Below are 13,737 nucleotides of genomic sequence, written 5' to 3'. Positions count from 1 at the left end.
CCCTAGGCAGAACCTCGGACCCTGGAGCTGGGACATGGTGCTCTGTCCTCACCCTCAAAACTGTCCCGGCTGGACAGTCAGCACTCCTCTGTCCCGTGTGCCCTTCAGGCCCGGTGCCCCTAGAACATGGAAAGTCAAGGGTACTGCCTGCCTCCTCGCCATGTCCCGTCTGCCCAAACCTCCCGGGCTCCATCAGAAGCAGACACGGTAATCCAGACATGACAGTGAGCTTCCACGCAGGGCGCTGCAGGGTACCAAGGAGACCTGCTCTCTGTGAGGGGGCCAGACCACCGCGGGGCACTTCCAGACCTAAGGTTCTGTCTTCTCCACACGCCCCAGCCTCTGACTGCTCGGGCACTCACTCCCAGCTCTCCTGCCTGCTGAGCCTCCTCCAAAAACATCTGCTACCTCCATTAACATCCGTTGTTACAAGTTCAGGACACCCTCAAAGCAGTTTGCTCAGACCTCCGCTCAACTCATCATTGGCATCCTGTAGCATAATGATTACTGTTTTCTTTTTGTTGAGAGGGTGGAGGGTACTGAGGCTCGAACCCAGGGCCTCGTGCGTGCTCGGAAAGCGCTCTCCCCTGCGCCAGCCCTCCACTGCCGCGTCTTACTGAAGGCAGCATCATGTGCCAGCCTGTTGTGCAGGAAACACGTTTATGTTCGGCAAAGGTCGGGGGGGGGGGCACAGGGACAGGCGGATTGGGGAGTCACCCAGCACAACTAGCTCCCCACCTCAAACTCTCCAGAGATGGCTTTTCTAGCACAAGGCCCTTCTAAAAAGGCAGAAACAAGAATATGGCCTGCCCCTGGCCCGCTGTGACTGTAGTCACGATCCCCTGAATTACCAAGTCCCAACCAGCTTCCCTCCAGCTCCTCGGGGACCCTGGAGGAAGGAACCCAGGACCATAATGCTCTTTGCCAGAACATTCATTCCTGATGAACTAAACGCTCAGAATTCTCAGGTAAGAAGAGTTTTTGGACTATGGATCTTTAGGGAGCAATTGAAAAAACAAAAAAATGCACCTGAAAACAGCTTTTAATCTCCCAACTCTTCAGAAAAACACTCTGAACTGAAGTTCAATCAATGCTCTTACATTTGCTGGCTGCGGGCCTCAGCTATACCATGCCTGCCAGAAGAGACTTTGTCCTACTTTCTCTCAAAGGTCCCCAGATAGACAACTCTCCCCAACTTCCACATTCTTGTTTTTTTTTGGCCAGTCCTGGGGCTTGAACTCAGAGCCTGGGTGCTGTCCCTGAGCTTCTTTTGCTCAAGGCTTGCACTCTACCACTTGAGCCACAGTGCCACTTCCAGCTCTTTCTGCTTATGTGGTGCTGAGGAATGGAACCCAAGGCCTCATGCATGCAAGGCAAGCGCTCTACCACTGAGCCACCTTCCCAGGCCAACTTCCACATTCTCATGCTGTCCAACCTTCCTGAAAATCTCCACCTTGGTCCAGAGGAGACCCACTCCTGACCACAGGAAGGCCAACATCAAACATCATTGAATTTCCCCTCTCTAGGCGTTCATTTTATGTGAGTCTCCAAGTAGAAGAATACCCGCAAGGACGCGAATCCCTACATCGTACTGGCCGCGTTGGTCGCCTACTGCTGGCTCCTATAGATGGAGGCAGTCCATTAATTACGAACAAGCTGAGTTCTGAGTGCAGCTCAGGTCTTTGAGACAGGAGTCCACTTGGAGTCACCAGCTTTCTAATAAAGACTCCCAATTCAACCTCTGAACGTGTATCTTCTCTCTATCTCGCGGACTGAATTCTTGTATAACGTTTGGTGGTAGTGGCGATGGTGGTGATGGTGGTGTGTGTGTGTGTGTGTGTGCGCGCACACACACATGTGCATGCATGCTGGTTCTAGAGCTTGAACTCAGGTCCTGGGTGCTGTCCCTCAGCTTTTTTGCTCCAGGCTGGTGCTCTGCTACTGAGTCACAGGTCCACTTCTGGCTTTGGGTTCTCACATGTCAGCTTGGCTGCCTCTCGCTTTGAGTGAGCTAAGCCTTGAAAGCCAACTTCTAGTCCTAAGTTGGCTCCTGATTTGCTAAGTTCATTACTCCCTTACAACAGGAGTGCTTTTACCATTCAATTACCATCTTGTCAGATTTAGTGGGAGTTGAAAGATATCATTTTGGTTTGTTATTCAAATAGATGAGGCTTTAGATGCACCTACGTTGCATGTGCCTATATAAAATACCATATTCTTCATTTCTCTTTTTCTTTCTTCTTCCTTCCTTTCTCTCTCCTGTCTTCTTTCTTCCTTTCTTCTTTCCTTCCTTGCTTTTTCTTTCTTTCTTCCTTCTTTTCTTTTTTATTTCTTTTTTATTTTTTGCCAGTCCTGGAGCTTGAATTCAGTGCCACAGTGCCACTTCCGGCTTTTTCCGTGTATGTGGTACTGAGGAATTAAACCCAGGGCTTCATGAATGCTGGGCAAGTACTCTACCACTAAGCCATATTCTCAGCCCCTTCCTTCCTTTTTTCCTTCTTTCTTTTCCTTTCTTTCTTTTTTCTTCCTTCCTTCCTTTCATCCTTCCTTCTTTCTTTCTTTCCTCCTTTCTTTTGTTCATTCATTCTTTTTTGAGCCCATATTGAAGCTTGAACTCTAGGCCTTAAGCTCTCATTTAGCTTTATCGTTAAGGCTAGAGCTCTACCACTTGAGCCACAGCTCCACTTTTAGCTTTTTGTTGGTTAATTGGAGACAAAGAGTCTCATGAGCTTTCTTGCTCAGGCTGGCTTCAAACCACAATACTCAGATCACAGCCTCCGGAGCAGGTAGGATTGCCAGCTTGAGCCACCAATACCCAGTTCCCTATATATTCTTAATATCCATTTCAAGATTCATTTAAAATAAATTTAAATATGATATCTGCATATATATATATGACATCTGAATTTCCAATGCTGGCAGACAAAATTGTACATTCTTAACATGTACTACAAATATTCTAAGAAAAGCAGGAACAAAATATTCATTTACTTCCTCACTTGCAGAAGACTAGGTGGAGGCTAGCATGATATGCAAGAGTGTTACAGTTAGAATGTATGAGTTCAAACCCAGGACCCGCCACTTTGCAGCCGGCTAACTGATCACTCAGTGCCTCAGTGAACCGTGAAGAACAGTTGACCATAAAAGTGCTCACCTCCCAGGCTGACTGTGAGCAATGAACACGATAATACGTCCAAAGCCTGGGGCCCAGTCCTGGCCACAGAGCTCGTGCTCAGAAAATCCACGCTTCCACACTCCCAGGCTACAGCATCACCCTCATCACTAGAGCAACAAGGGATGCCAAGGATCAGCCACCCACACACCACAGCACACCCTGAAAATCCACCTTTTCCACCCAGGGCCACACTCGCTGCCCACATAAAAATCCTTTCAGTGGCTTCTCATATGCACAAAAAGGTAGGTGAGGCTCAAGTCAAGTTCCCAGCCTGTAGTACAGGCTTATTTATCTTAAGGTCTGTGGAGAAAGGGGAAGTTGGCAAGCAATAACAACAGGCACAATTATGATCATCGTTGTTATCCTGATTATTATCACTAACGTGAATAGAACTTGTGGCTTGTCAGCATCTTAGATTTCTGCTCTTGCCTTTTTCTAAAGGAACTGGAGAATGCTTCATTGCTTCTTTACAATAGGAGCGCCTTTGCCATTCAATTCTCATTTCCATCACACTCTGTAGAAGTTAAAAAGACGCCATTCCATTCGGCTATTCAAGCAGGTGATCTTTCTATGCCTCTTTTTATAGGAAAAGGAACTGGTAAAGCCAATGCAATGGGCTGTAACTAATACCCTGGAAATATCCACAGCCCCAGCAAGACTGATTGCATTCAGCACACTAGTTTCCATATTAAGAGATGTGTGTGTATGTGTGTGTGTGTGTGTGTGTGTGTGTGTGTGTGTGTGTATGTTAAATCAGCTCTAGGGGAAAATCCTCTTTGAAGCAGAGCTAAGCCATTTTTATTTATTTCTAAGACTTACAAGAGCTTGATGCAATAAATAGAACAAACAAACAAACCTCAGTATTAAGTTTACCAATTTAGCCCTTGGCTGAGCTACAGTAACAGCTACAGGAGGCTAGGTATATGTGCACAATATTCAGAATGCCCATAAAGTGTGCTGGGGCCACAAGTAATGAGACTAGTAGGAAATGCTAAAAGCATGCCCCAAACTTACCAAATTGCCAATGAAGCATGATGACAAAAGTTAGTCGATTAAACAATGACTAACAGGAAATCTATGGTGTGTGTGTGTGTGTGTGTGTGTGTGTGTGTGTGTGTGTGTGTGTGTGTGTGTGTGTGTGTGTGTGTGTGTGTGTGTGTGTGTGTGTGTGTGTGTGTGTGTGTATGACATGTGTATGCATTACCATGGCTTGAATTCTGGGACTCTCACTCTGGCTCAGTTTTTTTTTTTTTTTTTTTTGGCTCAGGGTTAGAACGTTACTCCTTAAGCCACACCTCCAGTTCTACCACTAATAATTTTTGTTTTTGTTTTTGCTTAAGACAGGACCTCACCCTGTACCCCAGGCCCACCTCCAGCTCTTAGTTCCCTGGCCTCAGCCTCCCAAGTGCTGGAGTAGAGGTACGTAACACCATACCTGGATAATCCTTTAAAAATCACAAACATGTAATTCCAGTTATTTGCTTTTACAGCTTGTAGTTCCAAAGGTTTCTCATGCTGCTTTTTTTAGCCATTTCCTTTGATATAGTATAATTTTGTAGTTCAAATGGAGACCAGTGTTCTTCCTCAGTACAACATGCATTAGTAAACCCCCCCTTGCACTTGCTAGTGGCTGGGTGCAGAGACCTCTCCTATAATCCCAGCTATGCAAGAGTAGAAGCAGGAAGACCAAATCTGAGGCCACCCACAGCAAAAGTACAGTATTTTATCTGAAAACTAAGGCAAAGGGGCTGGGGTATGGCTCAAATCTTGTTTATCAAATGGAAAGCCATGAGTTCAAACCCCAGTATAGCCATAAAAAAAAGCAAACTAAGCCAGGTCCTGGTGGCAGATGCTTATAATCCTAGCTATTCAGGAAGCTGAGATCTAGGGATCATGGTTCAAAGCCAGCCCTAGAATAAGTCTGTGGGACTCTAATCTCCAGTTAATCAGCAAAAAGCTGGAAATGCAGCTGTAGCTGAAGTGGTAAAGCCTTGAGCAGAAAAAGCCAAGCGAGAAAATAAGGCCCTGAGTTCAAGCCTCAAAAACAGCATGCGGCACACGTGCGTGCACACACACGCATGTACACACACGCACACACGTACGCAGCAAAATAAAATAATAAGTACAGCAGTAATAATGATAATGGTGGAAATATGGCGATGATGGATGCCTATCACCTTTAGTACTTCCTCCCAAGTCTCTGCGAGGTCATCTACTGTGCAGACGGCAGAGGACTGATTTAATTGGACAACCTTGAAGCTGAGCCAACGAGGGCTGTAGCTCAGAGCCATCACTGTTTCCTGGCTAGTTCTCTGGACAGAGTCCTATCTGAACTCTAATCATCACCGCCCATGGCTGCCCACAGGCTCTACTGAGCACAAAGGCTACAGAAGACGTAAATGAACAATGCGTGAGGTCAGAGGCCCGTCCTCCCGCTGGACCTGCTCTGGCAGCCCTCTCCTCACAGGCTGGGGTTGGTGGGGCCGCTGGCGTGGATCTGTGTGCGATCCATCTACTCTGCAAGCAGAAGGCAGCAGAGCTAAGGAGTCAACGGAGCCCCTTTATCCTGTGTGCTCTCCAGCCCCGCCGCAGGGAGACCCACGGAAGTGGCTGCCTTTGTCCCTCCTGTCCCTTCCTACGTGCTCAGTGGAATGTGAAACTCATGTCTTTACTTCTGAAGGAAAAAAAAATACAGAGAGGGAGGAGCACATGGTCTTGTGGAAGTTTCCTCCAGTCCCTCCTTTCTCCTAGAATTAGATAGTATGTGGTATAGGTTTATTGTGCTTTTTTCTGTTTAAGGCCCATTACTCCAGCCCTGCCATTTAGTTTTTTGCCAGGAGAGAAGATAAAGGCTGCAAGGACCCCCTTCCTTCTCGTTTGGGTAGAATGTGCCTGGCGCCTAGGCCTCTCAGGGAGATAAAACAAAGGGGCGGCAAGAGGAGAGGGCAGGAGAAGCGGTACGTGGTACACAGGCCGGCCTCCAGGAACGCAGGAACCGAGGAAGATAAGCTCTGCCAGTTAAGATAGAAGGCTGTGGGAAATGTCTTAGTGGCAGGTGAGGCTCTTTAGGAGTTCCATCCAGTTTTCTTAATAAACAGCTTTTAATGCAGCTAAACTTCTCTTGGGAACGGCTCAGCAATTGTAGGCCAAAGCCAAGATCGGGACCAGTTGGGTGGTTTTGTTTTTGTTTGTGTGTGTGTGGGGGGGGGAGGGGTCCATAAAGGCTAAACCATTTTTGCACATCAACCCAGAAGAACACTGACCCCTGGCTTAGAATCCACCACCAGGCAAGAGCGTCAACTCCAACAGCCTCAATAAATACCAAAGGCATCCCGAGGTCACTTTGCTGACAGCCCATTCACAAAGGTCACATTCTGTCCTTGGAAGTGATCAGAGTAGCTGTGACCTCATCACTCCGGGTCTGGACCATCTAGAGCCGCTGCCGGGAACAGCCGGTGAGGAACCCTTTGCCTGTTGGCTGTAGACGAGATAGACTCACCGGAAGAGATGCTGCCTTCTTGGAGATCGTGGTCACACAGTGGAGATCAGAGCTGAGGGCATCAGTGGTCCCCAATACCAAACTCAATCAATGAATGCATCAGCACGCTTAATTTGGGAAGAGGAAAACTCAAGCTCCTGTCCGTTTACTTATTTCTCTTACATTCTTGGACACTGATTTAGCCCAACATGCTTGGAAAAGATCACTAGCCCAGTCCTGTTGGAAATCGCAAAGAAATAACTCAGACACAAAGGGTCAATCCCCTGGTGGTGGGGAAAACAGGCTCTCCAGGCCCTCTGCTGGCCAGCACACATTCACACGTCAGGCTTGGCATTGAAACATCCTGTAGGGCAAGAGTGGCCAGGTTTCACTGAGCCATTGCCAGCTCCTGGCGAGTCCTTGTCTGTGGGCCAGAAAGACCCGAGGTCCTCAGAGGAAGCTTCTCCGGCCTCTAGGAAGAGCAAATGGGTATGTCAAGAAGCTACAATCGAGCCTTTTAAAGTGAACAGGAAGCTTTTCAGTGAATGGCCTGTACTTTGAAGAGTTCCCTGAAAAGGAGGAGGAGGAGGAGGAAGAGGAGGAGGAGGAGGAGGAGGAGGAGGAGGAGGAGGAGGAGGAGTAGGAGGAGGAGGAGGAGGAGGAGGAGGAGGAGGAGGAGGAGGAGGAAGAGGAAGAGGAAGAGGAAGAGGAAGAGGAAGAAGAAGAAGAAGAAGAAGAAGAAGAAGAAGAAGAAGAAGAAGAAGAAGAAGAAGAAGAAGAAGAAGAAGAAGAAGAAACTATTCAGAGAAAATACTAATTCCCAGCCTGCAGTGTTCAGATTACCAGTGATTTGGTTGGAGTTTGGGGGTCAGGGACCCTTCTGAGCACAAAGACTCTCGGAACCCTTTGAACTTGGCATTATTGGTGTTCCATGAATGAATCCTCCCCAGCAGGAGAAGGAAACTGAGGATTGAACCCCATTATTGGAGAAATTGTAACTACAAAACCTAAGGTACTGCAGGGTGCTCCTAGGGAAACACAGAGCTGGCTTCAAACCAGGATCCTCAGATCTTAGCCTCCTGAGTACTAAGATTACAGGCATGAGCCAATAGCTCCCAGTCTTTCTCTCCCTCCCTCTCTCTCTCTTTCTGTCTTTCTTTCTCTCTCTCCCTCCCTCCCTCCCTCCCTCCCTCCCTCCCTCTCTCTCTCTTTCTTTCTTTCGAGTCCTGAGGCTTGAACTCAGGGCCTGGGCACTGTCCCTGAGCTTCTTTTGCTCAAGGCTAGCACTCTGCCACTTGAGCCACAGCTCCATTTCTGGCCTTTTTCTGTGTATGTGGTACTGAGGAATCAAACGCAGGGCTTCATGCATACAAGGCAAGCGCTCTACCACTCAGCCACAGTCCAGTCCTCTAAATCAGTTTCATAACCAAAAGATAAAGCGAAGACTCCAGACATCCCACTGTAGGATCTGGTCGAGCACACACTCTCTCTATGGGTACCAGGCTCAAGTCCTCCAGAACCTTCTGCCAAGGGAGAGTTTTTCTGAGTTGATGTAAACAGTCTTTTCAATTGCCAAGTTTCATCTCACTCCAAGTCCAAGTAATCTCCCTTCCCACCAAGTAAGTACTAACAACCTGTTGTCTGACGCACAGAGCTGCGACCGGCCCCGCCACGCCTCACACACAACTTGGTTAGGACTCGCATCCGTCCCTGGGCTAAACAGCATGTCCTGCTCTTCCCCTGGCCGCTCTGCTGCCATTGCTCTGCTCTCCTGGTCCTTGGGAGCTAGAGGGTGGCTGGAAGAAGCATGGAGAAGGAACAGAGGAAGTCAGGAGGTGAGCGTGAGGCGGTGAGTGTGGGAACAGATGGGCTGCTGGGCAGCATCCTCCCTTGCTCCCTCCCTCGCTCCCTCCCTCTCTCCCTCCCCCTCCCTCTCTCCTTCCCTCCTCCCTCTCTCCTTCCTCTCTTTCTCTCCCCACCCCCACACGCAGTGATACAACACATTCTTTCCTCTCCTCCTGACCCCTGTCAATCCATCCCAAGGCCATCTCTTCCCTCCTCCTCTTCTAACAAATCCAGTGCTGACATGGTTGACCTGGTCGAGACCTGGTCTCCCGGCTAGTTGCCTTCTAACCCACAGGTTGGATATTTCGACTCAAAGAGCGGGTGGGGACTTGGCAGGAGGACACTTGGCGGCAGCCAGTGCTGAACTTGGCCCTGGCAACCTGGGCACCTGCCCACAACTTCCCCGCACCAGGCAGAACGTCCCAGGCCGGCAGCTCCCCAGGAGCAGCACCGTCCCTCACCAGTGAGCTTCCGCCAATGCAAGGCTGAGGCGGGAAGACCAGAAGCCAGAAGAGCAGAGCCAGGCTCCGGGTATTTGTGATCCGTTTCAGATTTTCTCACATTTTTGACACTAGGATTCCAGATCTAGGGTACTGCTCCTGAAAGGTGAGAATGAATCTAGGAGAGGTGAATGCACCAGTGTAACGCCAGCAATGTACAGTGTGATATTAGGCCAGGCATGGAATGTCTTCGTCTCTCAGTTTATGTATTCACTTTTAAAATGGGAGGTTGAATTTTAAAGATACCAACTGAGCTAGGCATGGTAGGACACGCCTGTAATTCCAGCCCTCTGGAGGCTGAGGTGAGGGGATCAGGAGCTTGAGGTCTGCCTGGCTGACAGAGCAAGACGCTGTCTCAAAATAAAACAACACAGGGCTGGGAAGGTGGCTCAGTGGTAGAGCGCTTGCCTTGCATGCCTGAGGCCCTGGGTTCGATTCACCAGCACCACATAAGCAAAAAGAAAAAAGCCGGAAGTGGCGCTGTGGCTCAAGTGGTAGAGCGCTAGCCTTGAGCTGAAGAGCTGAGGGACAGCGCCCAGGCCCAGAGTTCAGGCTCCACAACCGGGCCCAAAAAATAAAATAAAATAAAATCAAAATAAAACAACAGGGAACACAGCTGACCAGTCATCTCCAGCGAGTGCTTTCAGCGGCTCAGGGAACTAGTTTATTATATTGAAAACTGTCATACAAAAGAACAAAATCAAGTAATGTCCTTGTTTTTGTTTTTGTACTGACTAGAGTGTGTACAGATGCTAAAGAAAAGCATCTTCTCCTAAAAGGGCTTCTAACAGAAAGAAAGCGAAGGGAGGGAGCGCCGCTGTTTTACATTGATTGGAGAGAGGAATCTGGACACTGCGCACCACGGGCCTGCGCTTCCTCCCACAAGCGTCCAGCAAGATCCAACCCAAACTGGGAAACCTCTGCCCCCAGCGGACCACCTGCAGGAGGTAGAGGACAGAGGGCATTCTGCACTGTACCCGCGGCTCCAATGTCCTTCCGCCAAACAGAAAGCAAAGGACACAGGGCGAATCTGAGAGTAAGTGATGCGCATCACCCGTGTTGATTTGGGCCATGGGGAAGGACACTGGAGCATCACAACCAGGCCATAAAGAAGCACAAGAAAAAGTCAGGCACCAGGTGCTCACGCCTATAATCCTTGCTACTCAGGAGTCTGAGATCTGAGGATGGAGGTGCAAAGCCAGCCCAGGCAATCTCCAATTAACTGCCAAAAAGCTGGAAAGACAGCTGTGGCTCAAGTGGTAGAGCCTAGCCTTGACTGACAAAGCTCAGGGATAGTGCCCAGGCCCTGAATTCCAGCCCTCCCTCCACACACACACAAGGAGAGGAACAGAGAAGCACCTCCCACGCTGAGAAATTCAGCTAGCCACTCTAATCGACTGTCCTCATCTACTGAGCAGAGAAAACCATTGTTCCTGCCTTGTCATTGTGCCAATTAAATTACTCAGAATTCTCAGCATAGGCCTTCTCCTCTTCCTCCTCCTGCTCTTCCTCCTCCTCCTGCTCCTCCCCCTTCTGCGGCTTCTAAATACAGTCTGCCCGTGGTGGCACACATGGGGCCTGAGCTCACGTACGTGGGCTCCCGTGTCAGCAAACACGCTGCTTCTCTGGAGCACGGAGCAATCCGTTGCAAGCTGTGACTCCACAGAGCCCTGCGCCAAGTGAGTCCTTCTCTGAAAACCTTCTGGGGACACTCATCCCCAGAGCGGTTACTCACGCACCAGACTCCTGGAACTCCAGCATGTGCTGTTCCGTGGCTTTGCGCACTCCACGTGGGAGGTTCCGGAGCAGCCCGGGCCCCTCCTTGTGTCTTCCTCGGCCTCCCTCTGGAAGGGAACCCAAGCACTTATCATCTCTGTCAAGAGATGCTCATTTGAATCCTTTCTCCGTCTATTATTTGCCAGGCACTTGCTTAGACCCAGCACTGGGACAGCGGGATACACGGAGGGACTGGAGAATGAACAAGACTGAAGAGCCCCTGCTCTCCTAACAGCAAGAGGAAAGGGTGGGATAACTAACCATCCCACACAGAAGGAAGAGAGAAGGGAACAGAGGGGCCTAAGGGGTGGGCAGACACCGAGGGAGACCGACAGAAACCCCAGGGCCGGAGAGCCTCTGGGAAGAAAGGCAGGACGGCGCTTTCTACTGGAGAGATCTAGAAAATGAAGGGGTGACGTCTGGAAAGGAGACGTGGGATTTGGCATGAGGGAGTTAGAGACCACTCAGATCACTCATGGCACAATGGAAGAAAATAAATCAGAGTCCAAAGGAGTCAAGGAATGTATGGGTGACGCACTTGGGGCAAGCCCGTACGTGTTGATTTTTAAAGGCAGATGGGGGTAGGGAAGGGGGGAAAGAGAGGGGGAGGAGGAAAGAGGAAGAGAACGAAAGAGGAAGAGATTTTATAGACTCAAAAGGAACAACCACCAAAGATAAGATGTGGCAGATAAAAGGAAATAAGCTTAAGCGATTCTTACTCAGGCCCTAGGGCTTGGGCCAGTATGCTTAGGGACTTGTGAGGCAGAGCTCAGGAGCTCAGGGCTAGTCTAGGCCAAAGCAGAGAGTTCAGGAGACTCCATCTCAACGGATGGCTAGCTGCCAGGGTACTACCTGCCATCTCGGCCAAAGGGAAAGTAGTGGTGTACTCCTGTCATCATAGCAACTCAGGAAAGCACCAACAGGAGGACTGCAGTGCAGGCCGAGCTCAAAATACACCATGACAGAAAGGGCTGCGTGGCTCAAGTGACAGGGGCCAAGTTCAAGCTCCAGTACTGCCAAAAAAGAAAGAAAAGAAAGAAAGAAAGAGGATTCCTTTTCACACATCAGGAAAATGCATATTTACAGATAAAGAGGAAGGTGGTGCATGTTTATGAATATTTATGGTGTGTATTTATGAACAATGAGAGAGCAAGAAATTAAAGACTTAGGTAAGAAGAAATAATTTGTGAGGCATTGTATAAGAGACAAAGGGGCAGGTGTGACCCAGAACACAGATTGTGTGGGGCAGGGAGAGAGACTTGAACTCAGGGCCTGGAGGCTGTCCCTAAGCTTTTTTTTTTTTTTTTATCGGTCATGGGGCTTGAACTCTGGGCCTAAGCGCTGTCCCCCAGCTCTCCAGCTCAAGGCAAGTGCTCTACCTCGAGCCACAGCGCCACTTCCAGTTTTCTAGTGGTTTATTGGAGATAAGAGTCTCACGGACTTTTCTGCGCTGGCTGTCTTTGAACCGTGATCCTCAGATCTGAGCCTCTAGAGTAGCTAGGATTATAGGAGTGAGCCACTAGCGCCCGGCTTCCCTAATCTTTTTGTGTTCAGGGTTAGTATTCTACTTGAGCCACAGCTCCACTTCCTGCTTTTCTGGGGTAGTTAATTGGAGATAATAGTTGTTAGGTCTGCCCAGGACCTGCCTTCCACTTCATGAAAGACAACATCTGTGGCCCATAGCCTAACCAGAAATCACCTGACTGTGAGTCAGCAAAGGACTCTGAACTCTGAGGTCACTTCCTTACCTGCTGAGGTCACTTCCTGAACTGCTCCAGTCACGCCTCCTTCAGACACTGAGAGGTTCCCCAGGCTCTGAGATCATTTCTGCATCTGCTGTGGTACACCTCCTCCCTGCCTTTCCCTGTATAATCCACTCCACCATAAATCCCGCCCTCTTCTTCTCTTCCTTTCTTCCTCTTTGCACACCTCTATCTCATGTGGGCCGGAGCTTGCTCTCCCTCCAATAAACTCTTTTCTGCCTGAACCATGTGATGTTCTCCTTTCACAAACTTTACAATAGTCCCTGAGAAACTCTTATCTCCAATTAACACTCAAAAGCCAGTTCAAAGTGGTAGAGCGCTAGTCCTGAGCAAAAGAGCTCAGGGACAGAGCCCAGGTCCTGAGTTCAGGCCCCACAACTGCCCCCCAAAATAAAATTTTGTGCTAGCTGCATTTGGGCCTGTAGGTTCTTTGGGACACAAGTCTGCCTGCAGTCACCAGCTTTCTAATAAAGACTCCCTATTTGACCTGTATCTTGCGACATGATCAGTTCAAGTATGCGCCAATCACTTTGCATAGGGCCAGGGCTGCTTGCAAAGCCTTGCACGCCAAGTGCGATGCAGGAGGCTGGTCTCAGGAGCAGCACAAGCCACTTTGTGAGGTCAGATTAAGGCAGGCATTGGTTGGAAACAGGAGGGGTGGAGAATGGGGCCAGAGATTGGCTCCTCACCTTCCTCCACTTACCTCCCCTGGCATTCACTGCTACCCCAGGCAACAGCTGGAAGGAGACCACCCTCTCCTACAGCCCTGCCACCTCCACTGTTAACCAACCACACCTCTGCAGATTCCTTTCATTCATTTCTCCCCATTATTCTGTGTGATTGTGCCGCTGTCCCCTGTGCAGCCACATGGCACACAGGCTATCAGATGCTTTGCCATAATGGGCAACACAGTCACCCACACGCATGCGTCCTCCCACACGAATACATGTCACATGCATGATCACAGTGCCTTCTACATGCACATGTCACACGTATGACGCACACCCACAGTGCCTTCTCCTGTGTGTCTACATGTCACATGTATGATGCATGGTCCAATTGCCTTCTCCCACATGCATACATGTCACACACATGACGCGTGAACATCAGATGCGTGGTCTTCAGGAAATGTCATAACATAAAAGAGTTCTAAGTTGATCTTTAGGGCTCATTACCAGTGTAAATGTCATAACCAAAATA

General features: G+C 49.2%; 1 long non-coding RNA gene across 1 annotated transcript; it reads left to right on the top strand.

Moving 5' to 3' along the window:
* The first annotated feature begins 7,377 nt into the window (after nt 1-7,377).
* LOC138824401 (uncharacterized) lies at nt 7,378-11,312 on the top strand. The gene is made up of 5 exons (XR_011371079.1): nt 7,378-7,665; nt 8,306-8,488; nt 8,794-9,029; nt 9,737-10,034; nt 10,921-11,312. It is a non-coding gene; the product is annotated as an uncharacterized lncRNA (long non-coding RNA).
* Nucleotides 11,313-13,737: the final 2,425 nt, after the last annotated feature.

This window comes from Dipodomys merriami, unplaced genomic scaffold (genome assembly GCF_024711535.1).
Source record: "Dipodomys merriami isolate MVZ:Mamm:240054 unplaced genomic scaffold, mDipMer1.0.p SCAF_129, whole genome shotgun sequence".
Lineage (NCBI taxonomy): Eukaryota > Metazoa > Chordata > Mammalia > Rodentia > Heteromyidae > Dipodomys > Dipodomys merriami.
The sequence above is the reverse complement of the archived record's forward strand: the minus strand, read 5'-3'. Positions and strand labels throughout refer to the sequence as shown.